Source organism: Rutidosis leptorrhynchoides, chromosome 5, assembly GCF_046630445.1.
Source record: "Rutidosis leptorrhynchoides isolate AG116_Rl617_1_P2 chromosome 5, CSIRO_AGI_Rlap_v1, whole genome shotgun sequence".
NCBI classification, from domain to species: Eukaryota; Viridiplantae; Streptophyta; class Magnoliopsida; order Asterales; family Asteraceae; genus Rutidosis; species Rutidosis leptorrhynchoides.
In genome coordinates, this window is record NC_092337.1 from 326,421,620 (window position 1) to 326,428,901 (window position 7,282).

Genomic DNA, 7,282 nt, shown 5'->3' on the forward strand with positions numbered 1-7,282 from the left:
TCCTATGCTTAATTTCTATGAAGATCCGATTAACCCGAAAACCTAACTCAAATATGAGTATTTGAGAGTGTGTGTCCAGTTTCTAAATTGCCCGGTATAAGTCTAAACACACTAAGAGTCTACTTTCCACCAAAAATCATCATTGTCCCTCCGTGTATATATATATATATATATATATATATATATATATATATATATATATATATATATATATATATATATATATATCATAAAAAGCCAGAGTAGATGATGCGGTAAAATATAATAGTTTGTACATACAACCAATTGACACTTTACCATAACTTAGGTGAAAACAAAATATGTAATGCATTATTTTACTTGAATATGAACATATACACTGCTAGTGATGTTAGATAAATCTACATCATGTAGTGATGAGTAAATTGGTAAAGAATTAAAAACTCATGCAGTAGATTAAAAACACATCTACTAACTTTCAAATCAAAATAGGTGATACATTAAAAAATTAGAACATCACCAAATAATAAAAATAAAAGAAGTGACTAAAATTATCCAACAACTGAGGCAGTATAGTAGTTGGTGACACAAAAGATGAAGATCAAATATGATCATTTGATCACAAAATATGAAACAAATCACAATAAATTTTTTTTTTAAAGGTTCAATGAAGCTCCCTCTCAGCCTTACATAAACTGACCGATATCGAGTTGAAGACGCATTCCAGTTTCTTCTTCTTTTCTGCAATTACATTGACTTCTGCTAGCTTATAAATTTCAAGCCACACCATTGCACCCTCCACCAAATCCTCCATCTTTCTCAAATCTTGCGGATTTTGCATCTTCCTGACGTTGTCATCGTTCACTCTTCTTTTCATTAAATAAACATAATACTCCAAATCGTTATATGCCTCAACTTTATTTCGGTAGTTTTGATCCTCAACTTTGAATTTCTTTGCATCATTCAACATCTTGTCAATTTCTGCCTTTGAAAGACTTCTCTTACCATGGGTGATTTTTACGTTTGTGTTCTGACCAGTAATCAATTCCTCGGCAGAAACTTTCAAAAGACCATTGACATCGATTTCAAACCGAAGCTTTGCTTTTGTAATACCCCTCGGGGCTACAGGAATGTTTTGAAGATAAAATTCACCAAGATAAATGTTGTCTGTCACTTTACTTCTCTCTCCTTGAAAAACCGAGATCCAAATTTCAGTTTGGTAGTCAACAACTGTAGTCACCGTACGCTCTCTAATAACAGGTATGGGAGTATTTTTTGGGATCATAACACTCATGACGTTTCCTACTGCACGATAACCAAGTGAAAGAGGGGTGACATCCGACAATGTCAACTCTTGAACCATTTGATTGCCCTGACCACTAAGCTTTGCAGCCAAAACAGTTGCACCATACGCAACAGCCTCGTCAGGATTGATTTTTTTTTTTTGAAAGGCAAGTATATTATTATATAAATAAAATATCTAGCAAGAAGCTAGCGAACACAACACGAGATTACAAAGACACGACCTACAAATCAGGACCGACTAAATCACCAACTCGAAACAACCAAATAAACACGAAAAGCACCAAGAGGAGAAACCAAACGAAAAAACAACACACGAGGGAAGCCTATCACGAAAACATACAAATGCTTATGAGATGTCACTCGAGCTAAGCACGACCCCAATCAACGAATATTACGTGTCCGAGTCAGAGCATGAACAATAATCCTCATCGACGTCATCTTTATCAAAAGCCTCCATCATATCAACTTGATAGGCTCTTTCAAACAATCTATATTCGTCTCGACGCCTTCTTCGTTTCAAAAGCTTTTTCTGTAGGACATAATTAGTAAAATGGTGTTTTATTAGTGGGGGCATTTTTTTCTTCTTAACCTGAAAACGAGCTACCGCGTTATAAGCGACTTTTTCATCGATTGATTTAGCACGACCAATTTTATTTAGGCTAGCCCCAAGAGTTTCAGTTACACCTGATCCGGACATTATACCAACATTTGACGAAGTACCATCAAACCCAGATGAAGGGCCAGGCGAGGAAGAGGCTAAAGATTCCATAGTGGGTTCAATGGAAACATAATTTGTAGACTCACAAGAAGGCTTAGTAATAGAATTGTTTTCAGTTTCTATATATGACTCACTGGTTGATTTAAGGCCCAAAGCATGATCAGAGTCACCATCACCATTCTTTTTATAATTCAAAACTGCATTGGAGGTAGTTTCACGCGTGCTACTTTTAAAATTATCATTATTATTTTCTGACAAAGTATTATCTACTTTTGAAAAAGAATGCTGCACGCATGGAACAAAGCCATTAGATGCTTTGGTTTCCTCAACCTTCACATTTCGACAAGAAGTCTTCATCGGATTAACCACCCCATCAACGGTATCTTTAGCCTGAAAATTATTTACCGGAAAATTAGTAATCTTCTTGCCATTCATAGCACTTCCATTTTCCTCATTTCGAACAAGTTCACACGGTTCAGAATCTTTCGATGTAGACACGCGAACATTTGAATACTGGCACTCGGACATGCTATCACGTTGATCGTCGGAAAAAACTCGAAAATCCTCGGGGACTGAGGACTCGACTGGTAAACAAACTGATTGTCTTGCACAAGTCCTTACCTTCAAAAACTTCCTGTAACATTTTTTGAACCTTTGGAATCCTTGTGGACCCACCAACCAGGACCACGTCATCCACCATTTTGTTATCCCATTTTGCATCTTCAAGACATTTATTTACATTTTCCATACACTTATTAAAGAAATCCATATTCAACTCCTCAAACTTAGCCCGGGTAATTTTTGCTGAAAAATCAACACCATCATACAGGCAGTCAACTTCTATAATAGTAAAAGTTGTTGAAGAGAGAATCCTCTTTGCTCTCTCACAAGCCACTCTTAGTCTCGCTAACGCTCTTGGATTCTTGCTAACATCTTTCTTTTCTTTCCTATTAAATTCCGCAACAAAGTGATTCACCATTCGATTATCAAAATCCTCACCACCTAAATGAGCGTCACCACCAACACCCTTAACCTCTAACTTCCCTTCATTAATGGTAACAAGAGATACATCAAACGTACCACCCCCTAAGTCGAATATAACCACATTTTTTGCACCACTGATTTTGGACTTCTGGTCCAGACCGTAAGCTACAGCAGCTACAGTCGGTTCACTGATCAAGCGCAAAACATTAAGACCAGCAATAGTAGCTGCATCTTTAGTAGCTTGTCGTTGTAAATCGTCAAAATAAGCTGGTACAGTGATGACTGCTTATGTCACATTGTCATTAAGGTATGTATCAGCTATCTCTTTCATCTTTGTTAGCACCATGGATGAAATTTCTTCAGCAGAAATCAGCTTCGTAACACCCTGATACGTTACTTCAATCAGTGGCTTACCATTTTTCCCTTCTACAATCTTAAATGGCCAAACTTTCATGTCACTTTGTACACTAGCATCAGCATACCTCTTTCCAATTAGTCTTTTAGCATCTGCAAAGTTCAACAGTGAATAAATATTAAAATAACTGTACCGTATGTTAACCTTGTTGCAAAAAATAATACTCCTAAATAATAATAATAATAAATAAATAACATGTTGCAAAAAAAAGAAAAAGAAAAATTCCATTACTTATTCCTGAAAGTGTTTTTAAATAATTAATTAGTGCTAGTATCAAACAATGGATAAACTACTTTCTTTACGAAAAAACCACTTCCGTTTCAGAGACTAAACAAGTTTACATAATTAAGATGATTAAAAATATATATTAAGTTATTAACAAAAAAGATCATACCGAAAACCGTGTTTGTAGGGTTCCTGGCGATTTGGTTCTTTGCTGCGTCGCCGATCAAACGATCGGAGTCGGTAAAAGCAACGCAAGAAGGAGTGGTTCGGTTGCCTTGTTCATTAGGGATGACTTCAACGCGATTGTTTTGCCAAACTGCTACACACGAGTACGTTGTCACTAAATCAATTCCGATCGCAGGTGGTGTTCTTGCCATATCGCCTTCCAAAAAATACAAGAGAGAGAGAGAGAGAGAGAGAGAGAGAGAGAGAGAGAGAGAGAGAGAGAGAGAGTTTTTATTGTTGTTTTGAAATGTATATAATGTTGAAGATATGGAATTTATAAAATTATACTAACAGAAGCGGAAAACTTGGAATGTATATCTTGTTGGAGATATGGGATTAAATCAGTTATAAAACAATTTTTTTAACATTACTTTGTAGTATAACTTCTTAAATTGAACACTTAAATGAATTGATTATTAATTGAACATACTTGCAATATTAAAAAAATTAGAATTTGAGGTATATTAGTATAGAAGAATATTCAAATGAATTCTAATGAGATTTAAAGGGATAAATCTCAGTTCTTAGATATTGCACATTAATCACCTATTTTTGCAGATTAGTGTAGATCAGTTCATACGTTCATCAGGTCAGATGTGAAAGTTCATCATACGTTCATCTTCATCGTAACAACAAATCGAATTGAATCCAGTTGATGATCGAGATTAGTTCCTGAGACACTAATTAACACGTTTTGTAAATCATCATGGATTAAACAACATCGAATCATCGAATCAATGATGAATAATAGCGGTTTTAAGGATGAACACCAAAAATCAAAGTTGAGATCTAGGACGTTTTGGAAGATGAAATCAACACAAAACTTGCTTGAAATCCTTCATATAACACTCGACATTCATCTTTTGATCCTGAAACACACAGATTCATTCGAATTTGATTAATCTCAAAATAGTTGACTTTTTGTTCAAACCTTTGACCTCGAAATTCATGCTCGATACTTCAAATTAGAATCTGTGAATTTGCAGATAGATTCACGAAGATATTTGAAACACTTATGCACTTTTACTTTTCTCTAATTGTTGCTGAATTGATCCAGAGGCCAAAACACCATGAAAAGTCATGAATAAAGAACACGAATAAAAAATTGTTGAATCTGTTGTTGTTAATCCAAATTGATCATGCACATAGTTTAGGATTTTGATGTTAAGCATGTTTCTGAACTCAAATTGTGTAGAGAATCATCATAAAACGAATTTGTATTTTGAGTTTTGATGAAGATGATGAACATGTACAGTAACAGAACTCGGAATCAAATCACATGTGATTCTGCATGCTAATCACACGTGATTGTAAAATCTAATCACATGTGATTCTGCATGCCAATCACATGTGATTTAAAACTCAATCACATGTGATTCTCCATGTTAAATCCAATCACATGTGATTGTAAAATCTAATCACATGTGATGGAAATCTGAACTAGGTGAATCTTAAGTCCAAATTCAATAGTTTTTTGATATCAATCCAATTATACACATATAATCTACTAATTATAAGTCAAACTTTCAGTTATGGTCTGACCTAAAAACGAATTTCAACAATATTGCACATACGCGTAAACCGAGCAACCAAACACATTTAATTACTCAAGGACATGAGCTCTAACAACAATCACAATGAATACATAAAGAAATACTGAATTTAACAATTAGGGTTACATGAATTATACCTCTAGAGATTAAATTGTTGTTGGTCCCTTGATTAACAACAGGAGTATTGTAGATAGTATGGAGGGGGTGAATACAATTCTTTTAATTATCTTAAGTAATATATCAGTTTAGTATTTAAGAATGCAATTTAAATAAGAGTCAAGAGTAATTTTCAACGGTTATTCTTTATTGATATGAATCACAAAGAATCACAACTGTTCTTGGTGGAATAAAAGTTAGTTGATTACAGATTACACATAAGTAATAGCTAGAGAGGATATCTTAAGCTATTACACGTTTGGAATCTATTTAAATAAAACCACACCACTACTTATTACAATAGTGAATACTTCTATTTATAGTAGTCCTTTTATCCGTGTAATTGATCCATTGTCCATTGGTACATAGAATTTCTGTACTTGTGCGGACAACTACATCAGAGATCATCCTCTCTCCTTTCCTCTTTAGTAGCTATTTGCAGGAACACCCCAATTCGGTTTGGCACCACTATTTGGAAAAAAAATAGAGTTTTGGGTTTCTTAGACGTGGTCTTGTAAGGTCACTTGTCAGCCACCGACACGTATCCTTTTCTGTTCAACTTTGTCTTCGACTTCTGTTGAATAGTACAATTGATGTAGACCACTCAGAAAACTACTATGCTTGTAATGGATCATAGCTGTCTAAGTGTTGTATACTGCTAACAGCAATGCTGGTTCTTCTATACTGATTCACTTGATCTTCATGATTTGCTGGACACCCATCCTGTGCTGAATGCAGAATATTGTCTACCTTGTGCTGGTAGACTTGGCAGCATACAAAACACTTTGACACAACAACAAATGTTGTCTATACATAAATAAACCTATGCTAGCTACGATTACATTTTAGTGTACATAATTGTTGTTTTGTCATACTTAAATCCTTAATTATTTTGGGGACTAAAAAATCTCCCCCTATTTGATGATGACAAAACCTATGAAATACAAATATATACAATAATTACAGGCCAGTACAATGAGAATGAAATAACAAAAGATACAATTTTAACAACAGAAGGCTATCTATCTTTATCTTTTTCCGTTTCTCTTTCATCTTTAGATAGCTCTTCTTCTTTCACTTTTAAGGCTTGCGAGGCTTCAGGAAACAGTTCAGGCAGATCTTCAGGCAGATCTTCAGGCTTGAAGGGTTTAAAATTTTCTAAAATGATGATTGGATCTCTTCTGAATGGCCCACCAGTAGATTTCTTCTTCTTCTTCTTCTTCTTCTTCTTCTTCTTCTTCTTCTTCTTCTTCTTCTTCTTCTTCTTCTTCTTCTTCTTCTTCTTCTTCTTCTTCTTCTTCTTCTTCTTCTTCTTCTTCTGTTGAGCAAGTACTTCTTCTACTATTACTACTGGTGCATTACCATATTTAGATGCCTTGTCAAATAGATCTTGTAATTCAAGTTTCAGTAAATCCTTGAGATTACTTTTTCTTTTTCCAATAAAGTACTGCAACATTTTCCATCCATTCATCAAATCTAAAAGTTCTCAAATCTTTATAATCAACCTTCTCATGGACGTTATTGTCTTTGTTGATACTGAAGGTCCTCTGAGTTCTCTATGACATTTGATGATCTTACCAGGATTAGATCTTCTAGTCATCACCTCAACATATCTGCTTCTGAAGAAATGATCAGATAATTCCCTTGTCTTTCAGTCTCCAGTGGAGTTACTTCAGGTGCCTTTTTAGCAGCTTCAAGCTTGTCTAGAACTTTGTCCTGAGC

At 34.8% G+C, this 7,282-nt stretch overlaps 1 pseudogene; it reads right to left on the reverse strand.

Moving 5' to 3' along the window:
* Window positions 1-643: 643 nt before the first annotated feature.
* On the reverse strand, window positions 644-4,003 carry LOC139849539 (heat shock cognate 70 kDa protein-like; annotated as a pseudogene).
* Window positions 4,004-7,282: the final 3,279 nt, after the last annotated feature.